The sequence below is a fragment of the Vombatus ursinus genome, unplaced genomic scaffold, assembly GCF_900497805.2.
Source record: "Vombatus ursinus unplaced genomic scaffold, bare-nosed wombat genome assembly UNPS02004276.1, whole genome shotgun sequence".
In the NCBI taxonomy this organism is placed as follows: domain Eukaryota; kingdom Metazoa; phylum Chordata; class Mammalia; order Diprotodontia; family Vombatidae; genus Vombatus; species Vombatus ursinus.
In genome coordinates this window covers 47,778-55,879 of record NW_020944054.1, presented here as the reverse complement: position 1 = coordinate 55,879, position 8,102 = coordinate 47,778, and the positions used below count along the sequence as shown (strand labels likewise).

General features: G+C 42.6%; 2 pseudogenes; one reads left to right on the top strand and one right to left on the bottom strand.

Moving 5' to 3' along the window:
* Window positions 1-4,332: 4,332 nt before the first annotated feature.
* LOC114054466 lies at window positions 4,333-5,516 on the top strand (annotated as a pseudogene).
* Window positions 5,517-5,707: 191 nt separating this feature from the next.
* Window positions 5,708-6,952, bottom strand: LOC114054471 (annotated as a pseudogene).
* Between the last annotated feature and the right edge of the window lie 1,150 nt (window positions 6,953-8,102).

Genomic DNA, 8,102 nt, shown 5'->3' with positions numbered 1-8,102 from the left:
TTCCCTATTCCCTGGAGTCTGGAAGGTGCTGCAGGCAGCTGGATGTCCTCTTGCTCATGCTCCTTTTCCACTCTGCTTCTCCACTATGCCCTTCTGCTGCTTTACCCTCCTTCCCCTACCTGGTGGGTCCCCAAGGGTCCTGCCTGTACAAGTGTGGGAGGGTGTGAGGTAAGTGATCTCTCCCTTTCTTCTGCAGCCCCTACCTCTCCTGCCCCTACCTCTCCTGCCCCTGCTCCTCCCTACTCAATTTCTCCAGAATTGCCTCCATAGCCTTCTCTCAGTGCCAAGGGGGATGTTGTTTAGGGTTCCTAGGAGCATTCTTACCACTGCTTTTCCACATGTTGTGTCTGTAGGTAGGATCCTTTGCGTTTGGTGGGAGGGAGGTGTCTGTGTGTATGTCTATATGTGTTTACCTGTTTGTACCTGCTCTTCCAGGGCTGCTCAGACTTCTGCTCTGCCTGGTACTATCTGCCTGCCCAAGCCTTGGTCTGGAGGGCTGGGGGCTTGGAGGGTAATGGAGTGGGGTGGCAGGCAGCAGGGAAAATCCTTTGGGGATACTCCCTCTTCAAATGGAGGCTTTCTTCCTCCCTCCTTCACTCCCTCCCTTGCTTCCTTCTGTCTTGGGCTTGACCTTGAAGATGGGGAGAGAGTAGACAGTCTACAAACTCCTCCTCTCCCCTTCTCCCCATCATCTCTTTTGTTTGGCCACATTTAACTTAACTGTATATTTATTTTTGTTACGATTTGAACCAGCACCTGGTGAAAGAGACATTTCCATGTATGTTGTTATTGAACAGAAAGAAGAGACTGTCTGTAAACCTGTGAATCTCTATGATTTTCAGACTGAAAGAACTGAGTTGTTTTAATCTGCAGTTTTCTAATTATGAGGGATTTGGAGCATTTTGTCATACGGTTATTGATAGCTTGGATTTCTTCCTTTGAAAACTTACTGTTCATATCCTTTGATCTCTTGGAGAATCTTAATGATTCATATTGAAATCAATTCCTTATATATCATACATATGCAATGTTATTTAGAGAACATTACCACAAAGATGTTTTTCGTCTCTAAACTGTTACCCCTTTAGTTTAACTGCAGTGAGTTTGCGCAAAAACATTTCAATTTTATAGAGGCAGAATCATCCATTTTATTTTCTGTGATCCTCTCTGTGGCTTGTTCTGTCATGACCTCTTCCCCTGTCCATAGATGTAAAAAGTCATTTCCTCCTTGCTCCTGCTCCTCTAATTTGCTAATGATTTCCATTTTATATCTAATTCTTATATTCATTTGTAGTTTTATTTGATATGTGGTATGAAGTGTTGATCTCCTATCAAATTTCTTCCAAATTGCTTTTCACTTATTCTATCTGGTTTTTTTTTTATCAAAGTTTGTCCTCCTCTACCCTACCCCCAACAACCAATGTCTTTGGATTATTAAACACCATAATATTGTACTCATTTGCTTCTATATATTGCATACCTAATCTTTTCCATTGTTCAGGCTCTCCTTTTAACAAGTACCAATCATTTTCATAATCACAAATTTGTAGAATATTTTGAGATCTGCTACTTGTAAACACTCACCAAACCCCTTTCTTTCCTCCTTTCCCCTCCTCCATTATTACACTTGAAATTTTTGACCTCTTTTTAAAAGTTTTTATTAATGTCTCTTCTCCTCCCTGAGAGCCATCTCGTGTGACAAAGAGTATTTTTTTTTTTGTTTGTTTGTTTTAGGGAGGAAAAAAGTCAGCACAACCGAAGTATGCATTTGGAAAACATGCGCAATGTGGAACACCTGTGGACCTCTCCCCTCCAGGAAGGTGTAAGTTGATGGTGTTTTTTCCTGTCTTCTTTTGAGACTGCTTGATTTTTAACATTTTGTTCCAGGCACTTTTAACTTTTTGGTACGTTGTTCTTTCCATTTAAATTGTTGTAGTTAACATGTATATTGTTTTCTTGTCTCTGCTTACTTCCCTTTGCATCAGTTCACAAAGATATTTCCATACTTCTCTGTATTCATCATACCCATCATTTCTTACAGCAACATGGTGGTATTCCATTACATTCGTGTACCAGACTTTGTTAGGACATTCCCCAATAGATGCGCATCTACTTTGTTTCCTATTCTTAGCTAGAACAAGAAGTGCTGTTATAAATATTTTGGAGTATATGGGGACTTTTTCTTTTCAACAACTTTCTTGGGGTATAAGCCCTGTACTGGAGTCTTTATTTTAAATGGTATAGACATTTTTGTTGCTTACTTTGCATGATTCCAAATTCCTTTCCAAAAATGATTGTAACATTTCATAGTTTCCCTGACTACATATTAGTGTGCCTATCTCCCTACCCTCTCCCAACTTTTACCATTGCTCTTTTTTGTCTCTTTTGCCAATTCAGAGTGTGAGGTAAACCTTAGGGTTGTTTTGTTTTGTATTTCTGATAGTATTAGTGATTTTTTTCCACTTGGTTGTGAATACTTTGCAGTTCTTCATGAACTATTTGTTCATGTCCTTTGACCATTTATCAGTAAGGTAATGATGTTTATATATTTTGAACATTAAACCCTAATCAGGGGAATTTGATACAGAAGTTTTTTTCCCATTCAATCACTTCTCATCTTATTAATTAATTAATTAATGTTGTATTAATGTTGTTTATGCAGAAACTTTTCAGTTTTAAATAATCAAAGCTGCAGATTTTATCCTTTCTAATTGTCTCTACTGCCTCTTTGGTTAAATATATATTTCTTACCCATAGCAGTGAGAGGTACATGATCTATTTCTATTCTGATTTTTTTCATTAGTATGATATTTTATTTTAAGGTCATATATTTATTTGCACTGTATTGTGGAATGTGGTTTGGAATATTTTTGTACAAATAGGTTCTTTTCCTTTTTATTTGGATTTTTATGGGATATAATCCTAGTAGTTGGTTAAAGGATATGCACAGTTTTATATCCTTTGGGTATAGTTCCAAATTGTTCATCAGAATGGTTAGCTCAGTTCACAACTACACCAGCAGTGCATTAATGTCCCAATTTTTCCACATCCCCTCCAGCATTTGTCATTTTCCTTATCTGTCATGTTAATAAATCTGATAGGTTTGAGGTGGTATCTTAGACTTGTTTTAATTTGTATTTCTCTAATCAATAGTGATTTAGAACATTTTTATATGACTATAGATAGCTTTGATTTCTTTGTCTGAAAACTACCTGTTTTCAAAGAATGCGTCCTTTGACCACTTATGAATTTCAGAATGTCTTGTATTTTTAGAAATTTGACTCAGTTCCTTATATATTTGAGAAATGAGACCTTTTCCAGAGAAATTTGCTGTAAATTTTTTCTTACTTTGCTATTTTCTTTATAATTTTGGCTGTATTACTTTTGTTTGTGCAAACCCTTTTTAATTTCATGTAATCAAAATTATCTAATTCACTTCCCATGATCCTCTCCATCTCTTGTTTGGTCATAAAGTTTCCCCTTATCGATCAATCTGACAAGTACATTTTTCCATGTTCCCCTAATTTGCTAATGATATCGCCCTTTATGACTAAATTCTGTACCCAATTTGACCTTATCTTACTATACAATGTGAGATTTGGTTTATGCTAAGTTTCTGACAAATTGCTTTCCAGTTTTCACAGCAATTTTTGTCAAATGGTGAGTTCTTGTCCCTGAAACTTGGATCTTTGGGTTTATCAAACACTAGATCACTGTGGTCATTCACTCCTGTGTATTGTGTACCAAATGTATTCCACTGATCCACTACTCGATTTCTTAGCTAATATCTGATTGTTTTCATGATTTCTGCTTTGTATTCTAGTTTGAAATCTGGTACTGCTAGGCCACCTTCCTTTACATTTTTTTCATTGATTCTCTTGATATTCTTAACCTTTTGTTCTTCCAGATGAATTCTGTGTGTGTGTGTGTGTGTGTGTGTTTTAGGTCTATAAGATAATTCTTTGGTACTTTGATTGGTTTGGCACTGAATAAGTAAATTAACTTATGTAGAATTGTCATTTCTATCCTGTTGACTTAGCCTACTCATGAACAATTAATATTTCTCCTGTTTAGATCTGTCTTTATTTGTGTAAAGAGTGTTTTGTAATTATGTTCATGTAGCCCATGGGTTTGTCTTGGCAGGTGGACTCCCAAGTATTGCATATTGTCTGCAGTTATTTTAAATAGAATTTCTCTTTTTATCTTTTCCTGCTGAGTTTTTATTGGTTGTATATAGAAATGTTGATGATTGATGCCATGCTATGCCATGCCGAGCCAAAGGGACAAAGAAGTGGAGTCACAGACCAGCCCAGAGCTGCTCCCAGGGCTACCATGATTGAGTTGGTAGCAGAGCTGAGTCGGGGTCCCGTGTTTCTGGCTGGGGAGGCACTGGAGTGTGTGGTGACTGTCACAAACTCCTTATTTCCCATGGCCACCTCTGCATCCAGTGAAGCATTGGCTTGGGCCAGTGCCCAAATACATTGCCAGTTCCATGCCAGTGAGAGCCATGTGGCACTGCCTGCCCCCATCCCCAACTCCAGCTAGCCAGATGTTCAGCCTGAAAGCCAGACTGTGTTCTTGCCGCACTGAAGTGAGTGGAGTCAATGCATCCTATCTACTCCTCCAAAGATTCTGTTCTGTGACTTGAGACTAGACGCCAGACAGTCCAAATTCTATTCCTACAGTGAAGTGCTTTCTGTGGAAGGACCACCATCTTTTCAGGGTCAGTCGGTCAAGTATGTCTACAAGCTGACCATTGGCTGCCAGCAGGTCCACTGCCCCATCACTTTGCTTAGGGTACCACTGAGGGTGCTCATGTTGACTGGCTTCCAAGATACCCTGTTCCCCCAGGATGAGACTGTGGCTCCATCCAGCCCATTCCTGGAAGAAGAAGAAGTAAGTAGAAAGGATTCCCGACTACCAGAATTGTCAGGAGAGTTCCTCATGACTGCCACATCCTGCCGCAGTTTGTATCAATACATCAGTGGTGGTCAAGGGGAAGTTGGAACCTTTGGAATCTTCAAGTCCATATATAGACTTGGAGAGGATGTAATAAGGATCCTGAACCTGGGGGAGGGGACTGTGGCCTGTTTGCTGTTCTCAGTGAGTCTACAGACAGAAGAGACTGTGCAGCCTGAGTACCAGCGACGCTGGGGGGCAAGTGGGGCTTCATCTGTGTCCCATGTGACTCATACCCGACAACAGGAATCCTGTCTACACACAACCAGAACTAGCTTCTCTCTTCCCATTCCACTAAGCTCTACCCTGGGCTTCTGCATGGCCATTGTGTCCTTGAAGTGGTGGCTACACTTTGAATTTGTGACATCTCGGGAACCTGGCTTGGCACTGCTCCCTCCCATGGAGCATCCTGAGCCTGTGGTCTGGACAGGACTTGAACAAATGCCTGTGGGCACCTTCAGTTGGGACCTCCCCATCAAGGTGCTGCCCATGAGCCCCATGTTGGTTTCCTATGCTGCTTCAGGCCCCAGTGCCAGCACCGTCTGATCTGGGCTCCAGTTACCCACTATGGCACTGCTGTGTTTGGGCACAGCATGAAAGACAGAGTCTGAGAAGGGACTCCAAGGCAGGCATTTGGCTGTCCTTTAACTTATTTATTTAGAATAAATTCACAGCTGTTAGTGGTTTTTCTGGAGGTGGCAGCAGCCGCAGTAGGCAGGAAGGCAGCAAAGTGGATGGTCAGTGGAACCTAACTGGGATGTAGTCCTGGGGCCCCGGAGTCAAGGGTATTGTCTGAGCCCCATTCAAGGTTGGAGAGGGGGGCCTCCCCTGCAGGGCAGGTGAGGGTCAGATTTTTGCACCAGGGAGATGTGGCAGGTCCCTTCCTCCCATTGTACCTCACATTCCACTGGGAAGTTGATGGGATGCTGGGACCTAGGTGAACATCATAGGTAAGGAAAGTGCACACTGAGGTACTGCCTCTTCCCACCAGCTCTGCCTCCAGTGAAACCACTCTATTCCAGGAGTCCTTGTTTTAAAGCAAGAGTAGGACTTGACTTCCACCCTGGACATTCTCCTAGTCTGTACTTACCCCCTCTACCCATCCCAATACAACATAGTCTTCCTTTTTTCTCCATGCCTTAATCCCTTTTGTCACATCTCCTTAATTCTATGTCATCCCTAGTCATTTCCCTCCTCCCAGTCCTTCCTCTCCCATTCCCAGTCAGGCACATCATAGTAACCCCAAATCACTTACGTATTGCAGCAGCCCACACCAATGGGGTGTACGCAGGTGCAGGTGGAAACAGTTGCTTCAGAGCCAGGATTCGCCCAGGCTAAAATGTTCCTGAGAAGGAATGAGGAAAATTAGCAGGGATAGCATGCCTTTCAAGAAGAGCTTTGGCCTGGAGTGGGAGGAGAATTACAATACTCTATTTTTTTAGGGGGAGGGGGCAGGAGAGGAGTGGGAATGAAGGGAAAAGGGAGCATCCTTCCATAAATAAGAAGGAAGTGCTAAGGATTGGTCTCAGATCATCTCTCCTTAGGCCCCCAGTTTCCTGTTTCCCTGCTTTCCCCTCTTCTGTCCTTTTTACCTTGATCTTGGAAATTACATTTGCTGTGAGCTCCTTGTAGTTGCAAGAGGAGTGAAATCACCAAGCAGATGGTTCCCCAGCTTCTTGGGGTCCCCCTGCTCCTCCTAGCCCACTGCCTTAGTGCCATTCCTGCAGGGCTAACTTTCACAGGCCCTGCTTTACTCTCAGAACCTCTCGTCTTGTCTCTTCTACTTCTCTATATCCCCTCTTAGTCTGTCTCCCCTGGGCTGTTGTCTCACACCACTGTATGCCTTGTGCTCTTACAGGCATGGGGATGTTTATAAAGTGAGGACCCTGGCCCCCTGCTGAGGAGAGCTGGAAAAGCTGTAGCTTGGTGTTTCCTGGGGTGAGGGCATGAAAAGAAGAGGTCCAGCTTTAACAAGCTGTGAGAGCTGATTCATGTCCCAGCACAACTTGGGAGGGGTGGGGGTTGGTGGACATGGGGCACTGGACTGGGCACTTCCCCAGTAAAGAGAAGTGGGAGGGGTGGTAGACTGCTAGGTGGTCCCCAGATCTTTTCCCTGACCGAGAGGAGAGAGTATTTTTTCCTCTTTTCTTTTCCCTCCTTCCCCCAAAGTGGGAGGGTGTAAGGTATTGGGATTCCTGCCTGGACCAGAGGGAGGCATTTCCTGGGGATGGTTAGTTCTATGTTGAAGTCAAACCAAGGAGTTGCAATGGGGCATGAGGGCCAGAGGCTCCAGGAAAGGGAACTAACATTGCTGTTACCACCTGGAGTGAAAAGAGGTTCCCCACGCCCCCACATCTGAGATTACACCAGAGATGGGGCTACCACCCTCAGGTGGATCTGTCATCCTTTTTACATATCCCTCTCTCTTCCCTTCCCTCTTTTATGAGACTCCCCATCCCCTAAATCTGTTAGAGATAGTGACTTTCCCTTCACAGGTGGAATCTTCACACACAGGTAAAGGCTCTCATTTGTCCTGAGATGAGTTTGAAGTTTTCCCTTTGAGGTAGGAAATATCTCTAACTTCCTAGAGATGGTTTTCTTCTATCCAGATGTTCCAAAAATGCCACTCCCCATCCACATAAGCAAACCTCCCTTCCAAGCTTCCCAGTGGGAAATGTACTAAGCTAGTATGAACAAATGTACTTGGTTGAGCATGGACAGAACAGGCCCCCTTCATACCTTCTAGACTGGGCTAGAAATGGAACATCTTGGAAAGAAGAGAAGTGAAGCCTAGAGATGTTCTTTGTCCTGGTGGTTTTTAAAAAATTTTTTTATTAATTTATTTTGATTTATCAACAATCACTTCCTTATGCTTTTGAGTTTAAAATTTTTCTCCCCCTTCCTCCCCACCACCCTCCCCAAGATGGTGCACAATCTGAGATAGGCTATACATATACATTCCTATTAAACATATTTTCAGATTAGTGATGTTGTAAGTAAAAATTAAAACCAACAGGAGGAACCCCCAGTAAGAGGAAACAAAACTCAACAGAAGAGAAAAGAAATAGCAATTCAAATTCCATAGTTCTTTCTTTGGATGTGGATAGCATTTTCCATCACGAGGCCTTTGGAGATGTCTTAGA